This window comes from Ambystoma mexicanum, chromosome 6q, assembly GCF_040938575.1.
Source record: "Ambystoma mexicanum isolate Mex_15411 chromosome 6q, UKY_AmexF1_1, whole genome shotgun sequence".
NCBI lineage: Eukaryota > Metazoa > Chordata > Amphibia > Caudata > Ambystomatidae > Ambystoma > Ambystoma mexicanum.
Window position 1 is genome coordinate 403382780 of NC_090937.1, and position 20052 is coordinate 403402831.

Consider the following 20052-nt stretch of genomic DNA (forward strand, 5'->3'; position numbering starts at 1 on the left):
AAAGACAAAAAAATTTGGCAACAGCTGGTAGATTTACATAAAGTTAGAGAAGCCTTTCAATATCTTAAAGAGAATAATGAATATTACAAAGAAATTAATATTGAAGAAAACTTGAAGGATACAACTGAAATAATTCAAGAGACACAAGAAGCTGGTCAATTTGAGCTCCTAGATCCTGCTACAATATCAAACACTTTAGACCATTATACAATTCATCCATTGCACTCTAATGACGCCATAGAAGATGCACTGGAAACGTACCAAATGCGTCAAACAAAAGGATCACCAATCAGCATATGGGAAAAAAGTATAGAAGCACGTGCTTTTCCTCTACTCTTTCCTACTGGCAAAGGAGGAAGGTACGATGATAGACCTATTCAAATATCAGCATCAGAATACCGCTCATTACGGATGTATTCTGAAGATCCCAGATTTAGACAAAATGTGGAATACATATTCCACCTACTCTTTGAAAGTGAACTAGCAACTTTATGTTACGGAGTTGCACACATATTAAAATCAGGATCGCACTTTCAAAATATGACAGCTACACAATTATTACAAAAAGTTCAACAAAAAGATGAGGTTTTACAATCAAATATTACAAATCTAATAGCAAATATGCGTGGTACAAAGAGTACTGGTTTCGCCGTCATGGAGATGTACGTTGTATGATCAGAAACCTTGGCCCACCCACTTGGTTTGTTACATTAAGTTGTGCAGAATATGCATGGGAACATTTACATGATTTCCAACGCATATCAAACAAAAACAAAACAAACATAGATATGCTAACACCTGGAGAACTTTGTTCTCTGGGTCCTGTTAATGTTTCAAGATATTTTCACCATCGCTTCATTGCTATGCTACATTTTATTTGTAATAAAACTTTCCTCCCCTTGGAGAAGTGCAACACTTCTTTTGGAGAAAAGAATAACAAGCCAGAGGAGCACCACATATCCACATGCTTTTATGGATTAAAGATGCTCCTAAATTTGGTCAAGACAGTGATGCCACTGGTTTACAGTTTATTGAAAAATATGTCACTTGTGAAATTCCATCAGAATCCACAAATAGTGATCTTCATACACAAATTTTACAATTTCAAAGACACAAATGTGGCAAATATTGTTGTCACAAATACAAAAACAAAGGGAAATACTACACCAAATGCCGATTTGGTTTCCCTAGACCAGTTACAAATACAGGTCAAGTGAACAACCTCATGTCTTCAGTTAGACATAGTATTAAAGGTAAGTCACCTAAAAATACATATTACATAAAAAGAAAAGAAGAAGAAAAATATATCAATGATTACAATGCAATCATTGCGCACTTATGGAATGCAAACATAGATGTGCAGTACATTGCAGACAATTCTACTGCAGTTGCACGATATGTCAGAGCATACTTAACCAAAGCAGAAAAGACAGAGCTGCAAGACCTCTGGAATGACCTGTCATCAGATAAAACCGTGTCTCAGAAATTATACAGCTTGGGCATAAAAATGCTGTCCCATAGAGAATGTGGATCCTATGAAGCAGCTGATCGTTTAACTGGTACTGTAATGTATGGTAAATCTGAAAATATAGTATGGCTAAGTCTTGGTCCAGCTAAATCTAGAAAAAGAGTTCTAAAATCATACGAAGATATAGAAACAATAGCCAAACATGATCCCAACAGCCAAGACATTTTAAAAAAACAATTTATTGGACACATACTACCCAAACAGGAGTACCACTTTGGAAACCATGTGTCTATACCACATAGCCCAAAACTACACATGCAAAAATAATATAAAACCTGATGAAAAAAACGGTAAATATAGAGTGACAAACTGTTAAGGCAGCTTAGTAGAACTCACCAAACCAAATTTAATTAATCATATCAAATTGTCATTAAAGACTCCTCAACATAAAGAAGTATATTACATGTCCCTGCTACAACTCTTTAAACTATGGAGAAAAGAAGAAGAAATACTAGATAACTATGACTCATATGAAGACGCTTTCAAAGCAAATGAAAGCACTATAACTGATGTAAACTTTACACAGTACAAAACAATGTTGCACAATGAACAGCAACATGAAGAAGAACTCCAGGCCCAACTAGATAAGGACAATCCTGATAGTAGTCAACCTTCTGTAACAGGAAGCCAAGAACCACTGGGAGAACCACTAATAACAAATGAGGCAGAATTAGCTATGATAGAAGTAGAAAACACCATGTGTCAGTATTAAGATAAAGAAGACTTAACTATACTACAATCAAAACTAAACAACGAGCAACGTAGCATTTTTCAAGAATTAACAAAAGAAATTGCACATGGTGTACAACATGAAAACAAAGAATGCACCTGCCAAAATTACAAACCTATACTATTGTACGTCAGTGGTGAAGCTGGTTCTGGCAAAACATTCCTAATCAAAATCATCAGTAAGTTCCTTCAACAATTGACAAACAACAAACTGTCAGCTGTTGTCACTGGTCCCACAGGTTTAGCTGCCTACAACATAGGTGGTGTCACTTTACACCGATTACTACTCATGCCAGTAGAACACCAAAACAAATTAGACTATTACAAACTTTCTACAGAAGCTGCAATGGAACTACACAGAGTATTGAAACAAATGAAAATGCTACTAATAGATGAAGTGAGCATGGTGTCCAACCTACTGTTGGCTTTGATTCACCTCAGATTACAAGAAGTACTCAAAACAAACTATGAAGAGCTCTTTGCAAGAAAACACATTATTGTTTTCGGAGATCTTCTTCAATTGACACCAGCAAAAGGTAAGCCTATTTTTAAAACATTAGGACACAAACTCTGCTGTAAAACTGTTGGCAGCATTGGAAATGTCAACCTTTGGCAACATTTCCAATACAGAGAATTAACAGAAAACACGCGGCAATCTGCAGATCTCACTTATGCCAACATCTTTAAAAGTATCAGAGTTGGTGTACTTTCTAAAGAAGCAGAAGCAATATTGAAAACCCGGCACATTCATGCACTTTATGGTGATAATGCATGTGCTACAGATGTTATGGAACAATTAGCCCACAAAAATGTCAATTGTATGGCCTTAATGCCAACTCTTGCAAGCTGTTTCAAATTCAATGAAATAATGTTAAGTAAAGAAATGCAACCAATAATGGAAATTAGGGCCACAGACAAACTAGATGTACATTGTATGACTCTACCCATGTGTGACCAAGCCACAACAAGACTAAATAGTTTAGAAAAATCAATCTCAAACACAGCAGGCTTGGAAAAGATATTACAATTATCCTTAAATTGCAAAGTAATGCTTAAATGTAACCTTGACGTGGACCAAGGACTAGTTAATGGAGCACTGGGTACAGTTGTTGGCTTTCAAACATACCCACATGACAACAAAATTCAGTTTGTCAATATTCACTTTGACAACCTTCCAGAAGTAAAAAGGATAGGACGCTCAACAGCTCGGTTCCTTCTCTTCAAAGACATATATGTACGCAGAGAACAATTTTCTCTAACTCTTGCATACACAGTCACCATTCATAAATGACAAGGTCTTACCCTAGACAAAGCAATGATAGACATTGGTAACACAGTCTTTAAAGAAGGCATGAGTACGTAGCACTATCACGTTACGTACACTTAACGGTCTATTTCTAATCAACTTTGATGCAAGTAAAGTAAACGCTGATATTCCTTGCATTTTAGAATACACTAGACTTCGCTCACTATACACCCCCCATCTAAACACATATTCTGTACCACAAAAAGTAAAACGTTGCAAAAGAAAACTAAAGCAAACAGAAATGCAACAGGATGTCACTGCAAATCCTCCAAAGAGAGTAAAAGAAACTAAAACTTCATCAAGTACCACAAACATAAAAGAACACATTAGGGAAAGTAAACCAGGTACTTCATCAAAGAAGGAAGACAAACTAAAAAAAAATCAATCAGATACAGAACTACCTGGATCATTTAAACTCTCAAATATAGTTGGAGTAAGTTGCTACGCAAATGTAGCAATGAATTTTCTATTTCAATCGCCACTAATTGTTGACAACATTTACTTACACAGTACAGACCAATTGTGTTTGCAAATGTTAGTACTTCACAGAAATGCAACAAACAATCCTGACAACACGTATAGTGTTTATGGAATAAGACAACAATTAGACGACTGTGCTGGAATGGTAAAATTCACTATAAACTCACAGAAAGATCCACGAGAATTTCTAATGTATTTACTACAAGTACTGGAAAACAGAAACATACCTATAAATGAAATCTTCCAGATTCCATACCTGTGGAAACATACATGCACTCTCTGCAACAATGTGACACAAGAAGAAATCCCCAATGAACGCTTCATATATATATATCAATACCTAATTGTGAATCCATTCCATTTCAGCAACTTCAGTACTACCTGCAATTCGAATAATCGCTCCACGTTAGTAATACAAACACATAGTAAATATGTAATACTAATGCTTCTATGTTACAATGCAGATGGTACCAAAAACAACTGCAAGCTGACTGGATTCACACATGGTCAAATATCACTTGGTAAGAAAACCTTCACAACAATAGGTATAATCTACCAAGCAGGAGCCAAAACCAATTCAGGGCATTACACTGCATATATAAAAAAAGAAATATGGATGGTTTGAATGTAATGATAGTACCATTACTCTAAAGCAGAGATTACCAGCAAATCTTACAAATGCTTATTTAATGTTCTTAAAACCAAAATTTGATAACTAAACTGTACTTAAAACTTAAGTAAACTTGTAGTAAAAAAGCTATCTAACTGCCCAAAGATTCTACAACAACTAATCAGATAAATGAATACCACTAAATTAGGTCAAAAAATAGACAGAGTACACCAATTGGTATCTAACTGTCCCAAAATTAAACAATATCCAAACAGATAAATCAATACCACTAAAATATATCAAAAAATAGACAGCTAGAATACGCCTACTGGTATCTAACTGCTCCAAAATTTTACAATATCCAAACAAATAAATAATATGTTACTGCTCCAAAAAACTGCAACAAGCCAATGTATAAAGCATCAGCCAGAAACAACAAGTGAACACTGAAAACAAACAAGTAAACTGTAGCATAACAGTAAAAGGTTTTTTTTAATCCAACTTGGATTTTTTTTCTCCCACAGACCCAATGATTTTAGCAACAAACACACAAACTGAGCAAATTGCACAGTACTCTGGTTTGTAATCTACTAAATATGAGGGTAAAAAAAAAAAATGTTGATTACACAATGTAATAAGTCATTACAAAATACTAACACTAACATGCTATTTTCTTTTATCACAGAAATTAACAAGAAATACATGTACTCCAGTTACTAAACCAAACAGTAAGTAGATTATAATAAGTACAACCATCGCAGCATATCACACCCATAGTGGATTATAACTTTGTTCCTTATAAGTTTGTTTTTGACCCAAAGTTATAAGCCACTATGAGTGTGATATGCTGCCCTGGCCACAACCACCACAGCATATCACACCCATAGAGTCAAACATTTCAACTATGGCCTGTGGAAGCTTTTAATGTCCGCGGATATAATGAGTGTTCTTAGAACACTTCCAACTTGCCAGCGAACAATACGGACAGCGTCCTCAGAACACCCCCATTTTTTATTTGCGAACATTTCAGGACACTGCGAGTGTTCTTAGAACACAATCAACTTGCCAGCGAACAATACGGACAGCGTCTTCAGGACACCCCCTTCGAACATTTCAGGACACCGCAAGTGTTCTTAGAACACTTTCAACTTGACAACGAACAATATGGACAGTGTCCTCAAAACACCCCCATTTAGTTTATTTTGCGAACATTTCAGAACACTGCGAGTGTTCTTAGAACACATTCAACTTGCCATAGAACAATACGGACAGCGTCCTCAGGACACCCCCATTTTGTTTATTTACGAACATTTCAGGACACCACGACTGTTCTTAGAACACATTCAACTTGCCAGAGAACAATACGCACAGCGTCCTCAGGACACCCCCATTTTGTTTATTTATGAACATTTCAGAACACCACGAGTGTTCTTAGAACACATTCAACTTGCCAGAGAACAGTACGCACAGCGTCCTCAGGACACCCCCATTTTGTTTATTTACGAACATTTCAGGACACCACGAGTGTTCTTAGAACACATTCAACTTTCCATCGAACAATACGGACAGCGTCCTCAGAACACCCCCATTTTGTTTTTTGCGAACATTTCAGGACACCGCGAGTGTTCTTAGAACACATTCAACTTTCCATCGAACAATACGGACAGCGTCCTCAGGACACCCCCATTTTGTTTATTTGCGAACATTTCAGGACACCACGAGTGTTCTTAGAACACATTCAACTTGCCAGAGAACAATACAGACAGCGTCCTCAGAACACCCCCATTTTTTTATTTGCGAACATTTCAAGACACTCCGAGTGTTCTTAGAAAACATTCAACTTGCCAGAGAACAATACGGAGAGCGTCTTCAGGACACCCCCTACGAACATTTCAGGACCCTGCGAGTGTTCTTAGAACACTTTCAACTTGACAATGAACAATACGGACAGCGTCCTCAGAACACCCCCATTTTGTTTATTTACGAACATTTCAGGACACCACGAGTGTTCTTAGAACACATTCAACTTCCCATCAAACAATACGGACAGCGTCCTCAGGACACCCCCATTTTGTTTATTCATGAACATTTCAGGACACCGCGAGTGTTTTTAGAACAGATTCAGCTTGCTTGCGAACAAAACGGACACATATTGCGTCCTCATAACACCCCCCCATTTACTTTATTCAGAACATTTCAGAACAGCCGTGTTGTCCGCAGACAAATCGAACACAACAAGAGCGTCTACCACAAAAAAAACACAACATTTAACCTATCTCATACTCTCCCACCCTCCCAAACACACTTACACACCAACACACTCTACTAAATACAAATTTGAAACCAAATTTCACTGCGCTGTCCGCGGACGTCCACGAATCCAAGATGGCGGGCGCTACCGAAAATCTGACACGCTTCATGCTCCATGCCGTCCAATCAGCTAACACGACGCATGTCCGCAGACATCACGCAAGCCGATTGGCCAATCAGGACACTGTCCGCGGAGCGAACAGGGAAGTGTGTCCGCGGACCGAACACAGATATCACTAATTTTTATGACCTACATTTTGGTCATTTAAAAAAAAAAACACTGGACGGATTTTCACCAAATCTGCAAAAGCACGCTTTCGGGACCAAGCTATTGCTCCTGGTCCAAATTTGGTGAAAATCCATGCTGCGTTTTGGGCATTCAGTCTATGGGGAAAAAAAAAGTTTTGGGACTCCCCCTATAACTTCGCCCCCCCTGGACGAATCCTCACCAAACTTTGGAAAAAAAATTCAGAGTGGGCCATATATTTTTTCTGCAAAGTTTGGTGTGGATTCGTCCAGGAGGAGCGAAGTTATAAGCCGCCCAAAAAGTGTTCTTCCTATGGAAACAACAACTTTACCATAACTACACAGCCACTACCATGGCTGTGTAATATATATATATATATATATATATATGGGGCAGCAATCCCCAATGTGGTGACAAAACAATTCAGAACGTAAGTATAGCAATTGAATTCACTTTTGAGCAGCACAGGAGTTAAACACAGGGAAAAAACAGTTTTGGTTTATAGAAAAGGTAGCATTTAAGTTAAGGTTTCCCCCTGCCAAATTCTTAATTCACAAATGAGCAATTCTACACAGATGTAAGTAGGCAGCAGGTATTCAGGAATGGACAACAGAATACAATGTTTGAATATAATCTTCCCTCCCCAAACAAGAGACAACACGTTTTTGGAACTTTGACACTTGTAAAAATGACAGTTGGAAATGGCTTTTTGAAACAATGAAAAGTATGCAAAAATGCTTAAATTGATAAAAGTTCTTATGGGAGAAATACTAAACAGGTTCTAACAAACATTAGCTACAAGATGAACAACATAACACACTTTAAATCAGAATGAGAGTGTGGAAATACTTTGAATGAGAAAAAGACATGTGTGGAACTTTTTCAAAAATGTGAATTTGCGCTTAATTTTCGCTGTGCGATTTTTAATATAAACGGGTCAAATATACTGCTCCACAATGGTTGTGGATGTAGCTAAGGGTCTTAGGTTTAACTGAGAGTTGAATTTAGATCTCTAGCTATAAAATTGAAGAAGTTATGTAAGTTTTAGTGAGAGGCGTTTTTGGAAAAGAAATAGAGCAGAGAAAAGCAGATATTTGGTTTTAAAAGGACAGATTGGTTTTATTTAAACTATATTAAGGACTAAGAAAAATAGAATGCCGCCCCGGGAATCTCCACAGTTACGCAGGGCCTCTTGCAACTCTTCACGTGGCAGGTACTACGTTTTCTGTATGGGAATTACTTTATTTAATCCAAATCATTAATGGGCCATGGTTTTGTAAAACAAATGAGAGAAAATCACCCCTAACACTATGAATTACAAACAGGGTTGCAAACATTTTTCTGCCAATATTGGAGGTTCTTAGGTTAAAGATGGGATAGGTCCAGATTGGGATAAAACAATGCAAATATACTATGGGTCACTAGGATTCCTTTCGATACTTAAAGTCCACTGTAAATTAAGATTGCACCGTCAGGGTTCTGGTCATCACAGGTCGGGTGTACTGGCAGCAGGGTACCTCTGGCAGAATGGTCAGCTGGGCAGTTCGGGTCAATTGGACTGGCACCTCAGACTGGATTTGGATTGGATTGGCAATTCTGGTCACTGGAAACATTCGATTAGCAGGATTGTGAGTTCAGTAGGCAAGCATGAATGGTAGCAAGCCAGACAGGATCAGAATTATTCTTTCCTGAAGTTTGGGATGCTTCAAGAATTGGGTCTAGCTGAATAAGAGTTCAGCAATTGCTGGGCCTTGGTATTGCAAAGTAATCTGGAATCCGCTTCAAGAATTCTGGAACAGGGCGTCACGCGGCAATCCGGATGGAGTCAGGAATCAGTGTGTCTGTGTGTGGTGAAGTTCCTATATTTATCATGCCAAATGACATCACAAAGTTTATGCTAGAGGCAGAATTTCAAACCATTGATGGGTCAAAGCACTTGCCTTTTCTTGATTGGAAGTCAGTAAGAGCTGTCATATTTTATGATGCGATTTGGGAACTCCCACATTGATTTGAACCACAATTTAACTTTCCCACAAATGTGCATTTCTATAATTATGCCCCCTAATAAAATCAGAAACATGCATTACATATTTGATGGGTTATCCTTACATTCAATTCCCATCTCTGTGAAAGTTGTCTTTGTCATTCTGTGGAATTTTGTCAATTTTAATCATAACGGTTTAGCCTAACAATTCCTAATTCAGTACATATCTGGGCAATCATCACTGGAGCATGGGTATACAATATTAGACTTGCAGCATTAATAGTTTTGGCGCAATCAGTGTTTTGGTGTATCTTTGGTTCCTTGTGCAGTACAAGGTTCACTAACATCTTCAAAGAAAGGGCATAAAATTAGATTTACAGCTACCAATTTTTAGATTTGTCCTTCTTCATGTTGCAAAGTTAAAGAGTTTCAAAATGTAATCACAAATAGGCAATTAAACACCAAAAGTTCTTGTCAGTTTTGTTTTTCTCTCCTTTCAACCGTCAACAGCTGTCACATTCCTTTGATCAGGGTGGGGTCCAGAGAGAAGTTTCCAGCCACTTCCCTAAAGGGATCAGTAGGCAGCCTGCCGTTGTCTAATCAGTTAATTGTTGTCAATATGCGAGAACCTCCTGCATCATTTAAGCCTTCCTGTAGCAGGAAGGTGTTAACATGAAGTGTCATCTTTCCCAGGCTGTGCACTGTCAAGTCAGAATTAATTATTTAATTCCAAACTGGGTTTTGACTTTAAAGAATTACCTACTGCTTTCATTACAACATATAACTTGAACACAGTTTATAGGTAGATTTGATATTTAAAGAATTAGGCCCTTCACGAAAACATGCTTTTAAACAGGCGATTTTTGCACTTCTTCCCTGAAAAAGCACATTTAATCTGAGTCTTTTAAATCCACTTTTCTTATACAGCACATACACTATTGATTCAGTATTATTTCTGTCCTTGAGTGCTGTCCTTTGTTTTGCAATATGGATATATATATCCAGTCTTTGTTTGGAGTTTTCTCTGTACAGCTGAAATTGTTATATGTTGCCACTTTTAGCCATATTTTTCACGTGTAACTGAAAAAAACTGTTGCTGGACTGGTTTTTCATAAAATACATTTCTTAGCTGCTGTCAGTCAGTGAGGCCCGGTTTCTCTAAAAGGCATTTTCGGTTTTTAGCCCAATTCTGTGGTCTTGCTTCATGTTAACTGTAACAGCACCCACTGCCATTCTACTGCAGTGAGAATTCGGTTGTCAACGCCACGTTGATTGTGTGGCAGGGGTGTGCAGCCTTTGGTGAGTGACCCATGTGCAGTTTTGTAGATTTTTGCGCACACAGGGGTTAGTGCTTCAATTCTTGGCTGTTTATTTCGCCATTTGTAAATTGAGGCAGTGAGGCTCATTTTTATGGGTTAAAATATCCCACAAAACCCCCCTCCCGACTTCGGCTTGACTTCTAGTCATCAGGAAGTCACGCATGTGGGATTTTTCTTTCTGTCCATGTGAAGAAATCCGGTTGCTTCTCCCGTCAGCGATTGACGGAAAATGCTCTCCTCACTGGTTCTGGTTGGAATGGGAACGACACTCCCATCTTCTCTCATGCTTTCCTTTCCAGTGTGGAGGGACATTCCAGATTTCTTGGGTTTTTCCTCTCACAAGATTTCTAATGTAGTATGAAACCCCAGATGACCGGTGGTGGCCGCATCATGGATGTGACTTAGCATCAGGCTTCAGAATGAGGTAGGGACCACCCACTGGTCACAGCCAGATATGGATCTCCTCACCAACAAACCATTTTGGATTCGAAAAAAAATTTGGACATTTCATCAACACTCTGAGGTCCTCTTTCCCAATGCAATCGGTATCCGTCAGGAGAAAGTTCTCAGGGTCCTCAATGTGTTGATAAAACTTACCAATTATTGGATCCCCATGTTGAGCTTTGATTAAATCAGCATCTGGGGTCTCCTTACTCCACTGGGCAGTTGAGAGTTCATTGTGAGCATTTGTCTGGGACCTAGTGATAGCAGTGACCTGGATTTCCCCCAACAGGGACTTGATCTCAAGTAGATCCCCTTGGATGGCCTTGGTTTTGGCCAGCTGATCAGCTAAGTCATTTCCAGTTTTGTCTGGTCCCTCTACTTTGGAATTACCCTTGATCTTTTTCCAGTAGATGGTTATCCCCCTAGAGGTGACCAGATCATCAATATTCTGTATTAGTTTTCCATATTTTAGTGGTTTATTGTTAGCACATAGCATTCCTCTGGTTTTCCAATTAACCAGGTGCTCCACAAACCCGTTCCAGACATAATCTGAATCAGTGATTATGACCAGTTCGTGGAGTTGGTGTTGGACAGCAGTGAGGATGGCTTGATGCACAGCCATCAGCTCTGCCACTTGACTACTATGGGGACCGATTTTGTACCCAGCAGAGGGTTCTGGGGCATCATTCACCCAGGAATCCCCCATGCCTGCCACTAGTTCCTTTTCCCTGTTGTTGTCAACATGGTAAGAGCACCCATCCACAGGGAAGGCAGTCCTGGTGGACTTGAAAGATCACCTCATCCCTTCAGAAGTCACAGGCCACCTCTTCCTTACCATATGGGCAGGAAGAGTACACCAGGAAATTTCCCCCATGCCGGGTGAAGATCCTTTCTGATGTTGTGTCATTGTCGCTATCACTGTCAAAACAGTCATTGGGGATTGGTCCTATCAGTTCATTACCTAAATCTATGGAAACATTTCGGTCATCAACCGCTATTCCAATAATGGAGCCTGCGCCCAGAGTGATACTCCTAACGTCGTTGTTATCCACCACTATTGGAATGGTGTTTAGTTCTGTATTGAGGAATGGTGTTGGGTTTAACCCCAACCCTTGCTGTTGGAGATGGGCACTGAGGTGAACAAATGCATCAGGTTTTGCAGTTTCTGTCCTCTTTTAATTTTTACTTTAAGTGGGAATAGTCGGGTCCATTCTGGGATGGTGACTTCCTCTCTAATTTGAACTTCAGCTGCATACGGCAGCAATTGAGCTGAGCGAAATGCTTTCTCTGGATCATCAAAGTCCATGGGTTTACCCGCTAATTGGGACCGGGCTTTGAAGTTCATCAGGTCCAAACTAATGGCAAAGCGATTGAGAATGTCACCGCCTAAGTAAAATGCGGCAGGGACATCTCGCACGACTCAACAATTATGGACTATGCTCTTGTTGCCTATGGAAATTTTGAGAATACACCTGCTAAGCAGGAGATGTTTGGAATTGGGAGTTTCCTGGTCCATTTCCCATTTGTCTATCAATTTAAAGGTGGGAATGGCTGGATCTTTTGGTAGTTTTCGGGACAATGCTTCGCTGATGAAGCTCTTACCGTTGTTCACGCACACTCGGGCGAGAACAGAGTCCTTCCCCTCATTTAACTGAATAGGGATGAACAACTGTTCTCCAATTTTCTGAACGTCAGCTAAACTTTGAGCTGGTTTCTCATTCTTTTGGACTATGGAAGTGGGATTTTCTGATTGTTAATTGGTATATAATTTCAGAGTATTTCCTTCCAGTGTGTAATGTCACTTGAGACTGGGAGGAAGGTTGATTTTCAGAAATAGAGAGGAATTCCCATCACCAGTTTGTTGCCCTACTGCAATTACGGTCACGTCAGGGATTGGTTGTTTTGAAAATGGAATTCAGTATGATCCTGTTTTTGTTCAACCATGCTCTTCTGGTCACTGGACACAGTAGATTAGGGGGATTGCGAGTTCAGTAGGCAAGCGTTAATGGTAGCAAGCCAGACTGGATCAAAATTATTCTTTCCTGAAGTTTTGGGATGGTTCAAGAATTGGGCCTAACTGAAGAAGAGTTCAGCAATCGCTGGGCCTTGGTTTTGCAAAGTACTCTAGAATCAGCTGCAAGATGTAGAATTCTGAAACAGGGCATCACGCTGCAATCAGGATGGAGTCAGGAATCAATGTGTCTGTGTGTGGTGAAGTTCCTATATTTATCATGCCAAGTGACATCACAATGTTTATAGTAGGGGCAAAATTTCAAACCACACCCCCACGGCTGTGATAGGTCAAAGGCTCTTGCCTTTTCTTGATTGGAAGTCAGAAAGAGCTGTCATATTTTTGGAACTTTCCCACAAATGCACATTTCTATAATTATGCCCCCTAATAAAATGAGACACACGCATTACATATTTCACGGGTTATCCTTACATTCCATTGCCATCTCAGTGAGAGCTGTTTTTGTCATTCTGGGGAATTCTGTCAATCCTAATTCAGCACATATCTGGGCAATCATCACTAGAGCATGGGTATACAATATTAGACTTGCAGCATTAATAGTTTTGGCGCAATCAGTGTTTTGGTGTATCTGTGGGTCCTTATGCAGTACAAGGTTCACTCACGTCTTCAAAGAAAGGGCATAACATTAGATTTACAACTACCAATTTTTAAATTTGTCCTCCGTCATGTTACAAAGTTAAAGAGTTTCAAAACGTAATCACAAATAGGCATTTAAACACCAAAAGTTCTTGTCCGTTTTTTTTCTCTCCTTTCAACAGGCATCAGCAGTCACATTACTTTCATCAGGGTAGGGTCCAGAGGAAAGTTTCCTGACCCTCCCCTAAAGGGATCAGTAGGCAGCCTGCCATTTTCTTTCGCTGGGCCCCAGACAAATGTCTATTCAGTTAATTTTTGTCAATATGGGAGAACATCCAGCATCAATGAAGCCTTCTTGTAGCAGCAAGGTGTTAACATGAAGTGTCATCTTTCCCAGCTGGGCACTGTCAAGTCAGAATTAATTATTTAATTCCAAACTGGGTTTTGACTTTAACCTACAGCTTTCATTACAACATATAACTTGAAGACAGATTATAGGTAGATTTTGATATTTAAAGAATTAGGCCCTTCACAAAAACATGCTTTTAAATGGGTGATTTTTGCACTTCTTCCCTGAAAAAGCACCTTTAAACTGAGTCTTTTAAATCCACTTTTCTTATGCAGCACATACACTTTTAATTCAGCATTATTTCTGTCCTTGAGTGCTGGGCTTTGTTTTACTATCTGAATATATGTAAGAACTGTGTGTTCAACACTATGCACACCTCTATTTAGGATGGTAATTGTATCAAGGTAACTTACTAGAATTTTGGGTATTTAAAGTTATTTGTTTTTAAGAAAATTTGAGGTGCAGGGGAGAATATCTCAACCTTGGCATCTGGGTCGGTACTGGACAAAAAAAGAAGGTGGATGTTCCCAACTTGGGGAACTCCCGTCCCCTGCACACTATCCAAGATCTGTATAAAAAGAAAAATAATTTGACAATGAGGTGTACTCTCATGAGACAATGTAATGTAACACTGTCATGTAGAGTCACCAAAAGGACTTCATATGTTTTTAGGAAAGTTCATAAATTCTTAATTTGTTATGGGTTATGGGTCTTCTAATTGCTTTGTCCAATAACTCTTCTGGGAAGCCTCTGTCCATAAATCTATTTTTGAGAGTGGCATATTCATCCTGTAGTTTCTCAGTGTCTGAAGTTATCCTTTTTAATCTAAGCAATTGGCTATAGGGTAGATTGTCCTTGAGATGTTTGGGGTGGAAACTGTGGAAATGCAGGGAACTGTTCACATCTGTGGGTTTTCTGTAAATTTTTGTATTGAACCCTGAGTTGGTAATTTCAATTGTCATGTCCAAGAAATTGATTGATGGTTTACCAATTTCTATAGTAAACTGAATCTTGTCATTACTTTCGTTGAGATATTTCCAGAAAAGCATAAGTTCTGATTCTGTTCCAATCCAGATGCCGAATATATCGTCGATATATCGGAACCAGCTCTTGATTTTGTCCTTCCAGATAGGATTCTCCAAAACAAATGTTCGTTCGAATCTATAAATGAAAATGTTTGCATATGATGGGGCTACAGATGAGCCCATAGAAGTTGCTGATTTTTGAAGATAGTATTGATTGTTAAAGCGGAAATAGTTATTGTACAAAATGAGATTGATGAGTTCAATGGTGAAAGTTTTGTATATATTGATGTCCTTGTATTTGAGTAAGAACCATTCTAGAGCTTCAATGCCTTGGTTGTGCGGAATAGATGTGTACAGACTGCTTACATCCATGGTGAACAGTAGTAGATTTGGTTCATCTGTTTTGATCAGTTTAATGATCTGTAGAAAATGTGTGGTGTCTTTAAGGTAAGTTTCTGTCATTTGTATAAAAGGCTGTAGGGCTGTGTCCAAATATATTGCAAGCGGTTGAAAGACACTATCAGTGCCTGCTATTATTGGTCTCAAGAGTGGGTCCGTTCTGTTTTTATGAATTTTTGGAAGGCCATAGAAGACCGGAGTCACTGGATGTTTGTTGGTTAGATAGTTACTTGTTCTTTCTGAGATCCAATCTAGATCCTCCGCTTTATCAATGATTTTTTTGATAGTTTCTTTGATTGATAGAATTGGTTCCCCATCTAGCTTTAGATAGGTTTCTTGGTCTGATAGCAATTTATGACATCCTTCGTTGTATTTTGAAGTGTCCATGATGATAAGAGCTCCGCCTTTATCAGCTTGTTTGATGGTCAGGCTGTTGTCAGATGCTAGGTCTTTGATGATATTGAGCTGGTGTTTCCTGATGTTCAGTTTACTGCTGGTAGTATATTTCAGGCTTTTAAGGGCTTTAGTGGTCTTGATCTTACATAGATTCACCAATGGGTGATTGATTTGGGGATAAAAATTGCTTTTGTCTTTCATTTCCAAATATTCTGAGGACTTTCTTTCCTCTGTGCCTTCTGTCAAATTGTCAAAGAATATTCTAAGTTCCATTTTCCGAACAAGTTTAAACAAATTGATCTCTTCTTCGAATAAACTAGTGTTGTTCGTCGGAATAAAGGATATTCCTAAGTTTAGGGTGTCCATTTGTGATTGTGAGAGTTGTTTTGAAGAAATATTGATGACTATAGGGTCTTTTAATGCTTGTTTTTCTGTCTGGGTTTTCTTTTTGCCTCGTCTGGCTTTCCGTCGCCTAAAAAAGTTTCAGGTGTCGGTGTGGTTGCTGAGCTTGCAGAGGCTGTTGGTATGTTGGGCAAAACTGGAGTTGGGATAGCCCGGGGTACTTGTAGATGGTCTTTCCTCTAGTTCCCCACTGGTGATGTCACTGCTTTCTGTATTAATGTTTTCAGATTGTGGTTTAGAAGGTTTGTTTGGTCTAGGGCTAGGTCTGTTATTGTTGTAATACTCTTGCCAGGAGTAGACAATATCTCTGGCGTAGTCAAGCGTGTCACGTCTAAATGTTCTTATCTTCCGCTGATCAATTTCTTTTTTGTAACTGTCTAATTTGTGATTAGTATCTTCTAAAATTGCTTGTAGTTCGTGGCAGATTTAAGTTTTGTCAATTGAGTAGATACTTCTTCAATTTCTTGGTTAATCACAGACAGGGATTTGGCAAGTTCTTCTATCGTCAGCAGTATAAGGTCCAATGAACATTTGTTAAGGATCTGTTCCCAACGTTTTACAAAATCCTTGTTCTCTTTGCATAAGGTAGGGCATAGGTATACACGTAATCCTCTTGGTATTCTTTTAGCTCTGAAATATTGAGCAAGTGTTGTTGCGTGTAGTTTTTGGGAGATCTCCCTACGTATTAATCTTTCTAGTCTCTGTATAAGATATTGTGGATTGTCCATACTAGTAGATTCTCGACTTGTGTCTTTGATAAGTCCCAAGATTCTCGTGGCTTCTTCATCAGAGAAGGCCAATGTAGTTGCTGATTTGTCGGTAAGCGTATTAATTTTAGAAAATGACATATCAAATGGTATAGGGTGCTGGTGTTAGATATTGATGCCAACCCCAGTTTTGGGGAAACAAAGACAAGAACTGTGTGTTCAACACTATGCACACCTCTATTTAGGATGGTAATTGTATCAAGGTAACTTACTAGAATTCTGGGTAAAGTTATTTGATTTTAAGAAAATTTGAGGTGCAGGGGCATATGGGTCATTATCTCAACCTTGGCATCTGGGTCGTTACTGGACAAAAAAAGAAGGTGGATGTTCTCAACTTGGGGAACTCCCGTCCCCTGCACACTATCCAAGATCTGTATAAACAGAAAAATAATTTGACAATGAGGTGCACTCTCATGAGACAATGTAATGTAACACTGTCATCTAGAGTCACCAAAAGGACTTCATATGTTTTTTAGGAAAGTTCATAAATTCTTAATTTGTTATAGGTCAGATTGAACAACAATTTTCAATCAAAACATAATGTAAATAAGTACAGTAACAAGATTTTCACACAAGAATTTGGTTTTAATTCATAATGCGATCACCCAACGCGTTTAGAGATTTCTCTCTTCATCAGGGGTACATCATTTGAGAATTTTCATCATTTCTATGGAAAAAATATTTTTTAGAATAAGTAAAAATTGGCAATCAACAATTAATTCAACATTCAGAGCTTGAAGTTTCAATGTAAACAATGACAAAATATCCTCATCATAGTATATCTTATCTCAACCATTTTGTAAGGAAATACATTTTTTTAGTAAATTGCAATTTTATGCATACTGTTGTGAAATTATTTTATAAGTAATCCTACAATTTAGAGAGTGTAAATCTAAAAAGAGTTAGCTTGCTAAGCTTGTGTGTAGATTTAAAAGTTCCACTGGTTGTCTTGTCCCTCAACATCAAAAAAAGGACTGCTATAACAAATGCACGTAGTTGCCTATGGAAAGGAAAGCACATAATGGCTTGAGAGAAGTATATAATAAGTCAAAGTTTTCGCAAAAGTGAATAGTGATAATGCTTTTACTATGGTGAAGAATTGCAGAGAATTGCTTAACATTTGTTTGTTTGGACAATAAGACACTTATAATTGCTTGGGCATATTCGATCTGTCTATGTTACTAAGTTTAGCAAGTCTTATCTGTAAAAAGACGGGTTTATAGAGAAAAAGGGCTAACCTGTTAGGGATATGTAAAAACCATCAATCAGGAGGTGGAGGTAGATTGGGAACAGGAAGATCAACGTGAAAATTCAAAGTGTCACTGAGCGGACGCCTCGTAACTGCAAAGATAAGTAAGTATCGTTTTAGTAAGGTGCTTATAAAGCACAGAGTAGTGGCTGTATGAGCCTGTGCTCATGAGGATTTACTTAAAAACGAAGAATCGCGGGACGCTGTAACAGTCGCGGTAGCTGACGCCGTCGCGCTGGAGCTTGTTGGCCTGCAGTGTGTGTTTACTATTTATACCGTCATAGCAATGACGTAGGCACGCAAATACGTGCTCCTAAAAAAGTAGTCCTCTCGGGTAACGCGCACTCGTAGTGCGACAATGTTTACTATATAGTAATTGAGTAAACAAAAGAAGCGATTACTATGTCGGCAATGAATCGGGAGTCATGAATTGTCATATTTATTGGTTAATTGCATTTTGCCAATAAAGATTGAATATTTTGTGTGCAGGGTGATGCACGATTGTAAGTGTCACGGTAACTACATAGTCAGTCAAAAAATCTTTTTAGTGGGGATTCAAGTGACAGTCCATGACAACAAGGTAACGGAGTGCCGGAATATGTTTATATGTTTACAATATGTTGGTATAAAATAAACAACAGTATTAACAAGTTACAAGATCACAAAATTGAGAGGTTTTGATGAGATTCAAAAACACTGCTGTTCCCCTAGAGGATTCACATTCTATGGAGTGTAACTATGACTCAAAGATAGGTATAAATTAGAATTTATACAGATGTTATTGTATATATTTAGACCAAGAGACAAGTGAGTGTTTCCTATCTGTAAATAGTAAGACATGGTAAAACAGATTTATACACGGTCATCAAAGGATATTTTGGTTAAGGTACATCTGTGAATCTAGTCACAAAGAATTTCAAACGCTGTCCCATTTCAGGATTCACAATGTGATGTTATTAGATTCTGCAATGGCTCAATTTTAATAGTTTTGGATGTAGCGGTGTGGATCAGGGTTTTTTTCAATATAGATGTTTATAGGAAAGGCCCTAAATAGTAGTCCTCATTAATACCTAATGGGTTTAATGAGTCGAGTCGATGGATCCAGTACAGTTCTCTTTGTGAAAGTCTTTTTTCAATATCCCTACCTCTGGGTAGGGGGTGTAGAACTTCCAGAACTACTACCCTCATTTGTGCAATATTGTGATTATGATCTCTAAAGTGTCTGTAGACGGGTGATTTGATGTTTTTTGTTCTGATGTTGGATTTATGTTCCGTCCATCTTTCTTTTGCCTTCCTCGTTGTTTTGCCTACTTAGTATTTCCCGCACGGGCAACGTAGTGCATATATGACATTTTTAGAATCACAGGTTGCATAGTTTCTCAATGGAATTTTCTTGCCTGTATTTGCATATATGTATCCAGTCTTTGTTTGGAGTTTTCTCTTAGCTGCTGTCGGTCAGTGAGGCCCGGTTTCTCTGAGCCACCTGGAGGATCTGTGATTTCAGTAGACTTTTAATTTCAATGGTTCACTGGAAAATTAATGGATCTAGTGCCAAACAGCACTGTAAAGGTTGAAAAAGCTGCATTTTAAAAGGCATATTTGGTTTTTAGCTCAATTCTGTGGCCTTGCTTCATGTTAACTGTAACAGCACCCATTGGCAACTTTTGTTGAGTGTGCCGCGCTATGTGCGCTTTCGCTGTGCACGTAGCGCACGCTGTTTGATGACACATCCCATTATTTACACGTGTACGGACTTCCATGAATCGATGTGCGCGGCTTTCGCACGCTTGCACTGCGATTTTCACACTTGCGCTGCGATTCGCACGCTTTCGGACGGCTCACATTAATTCCATGAATCGGCCTGAACATTTTTAAAGTGACATTTTTGCAATTTCTTGCG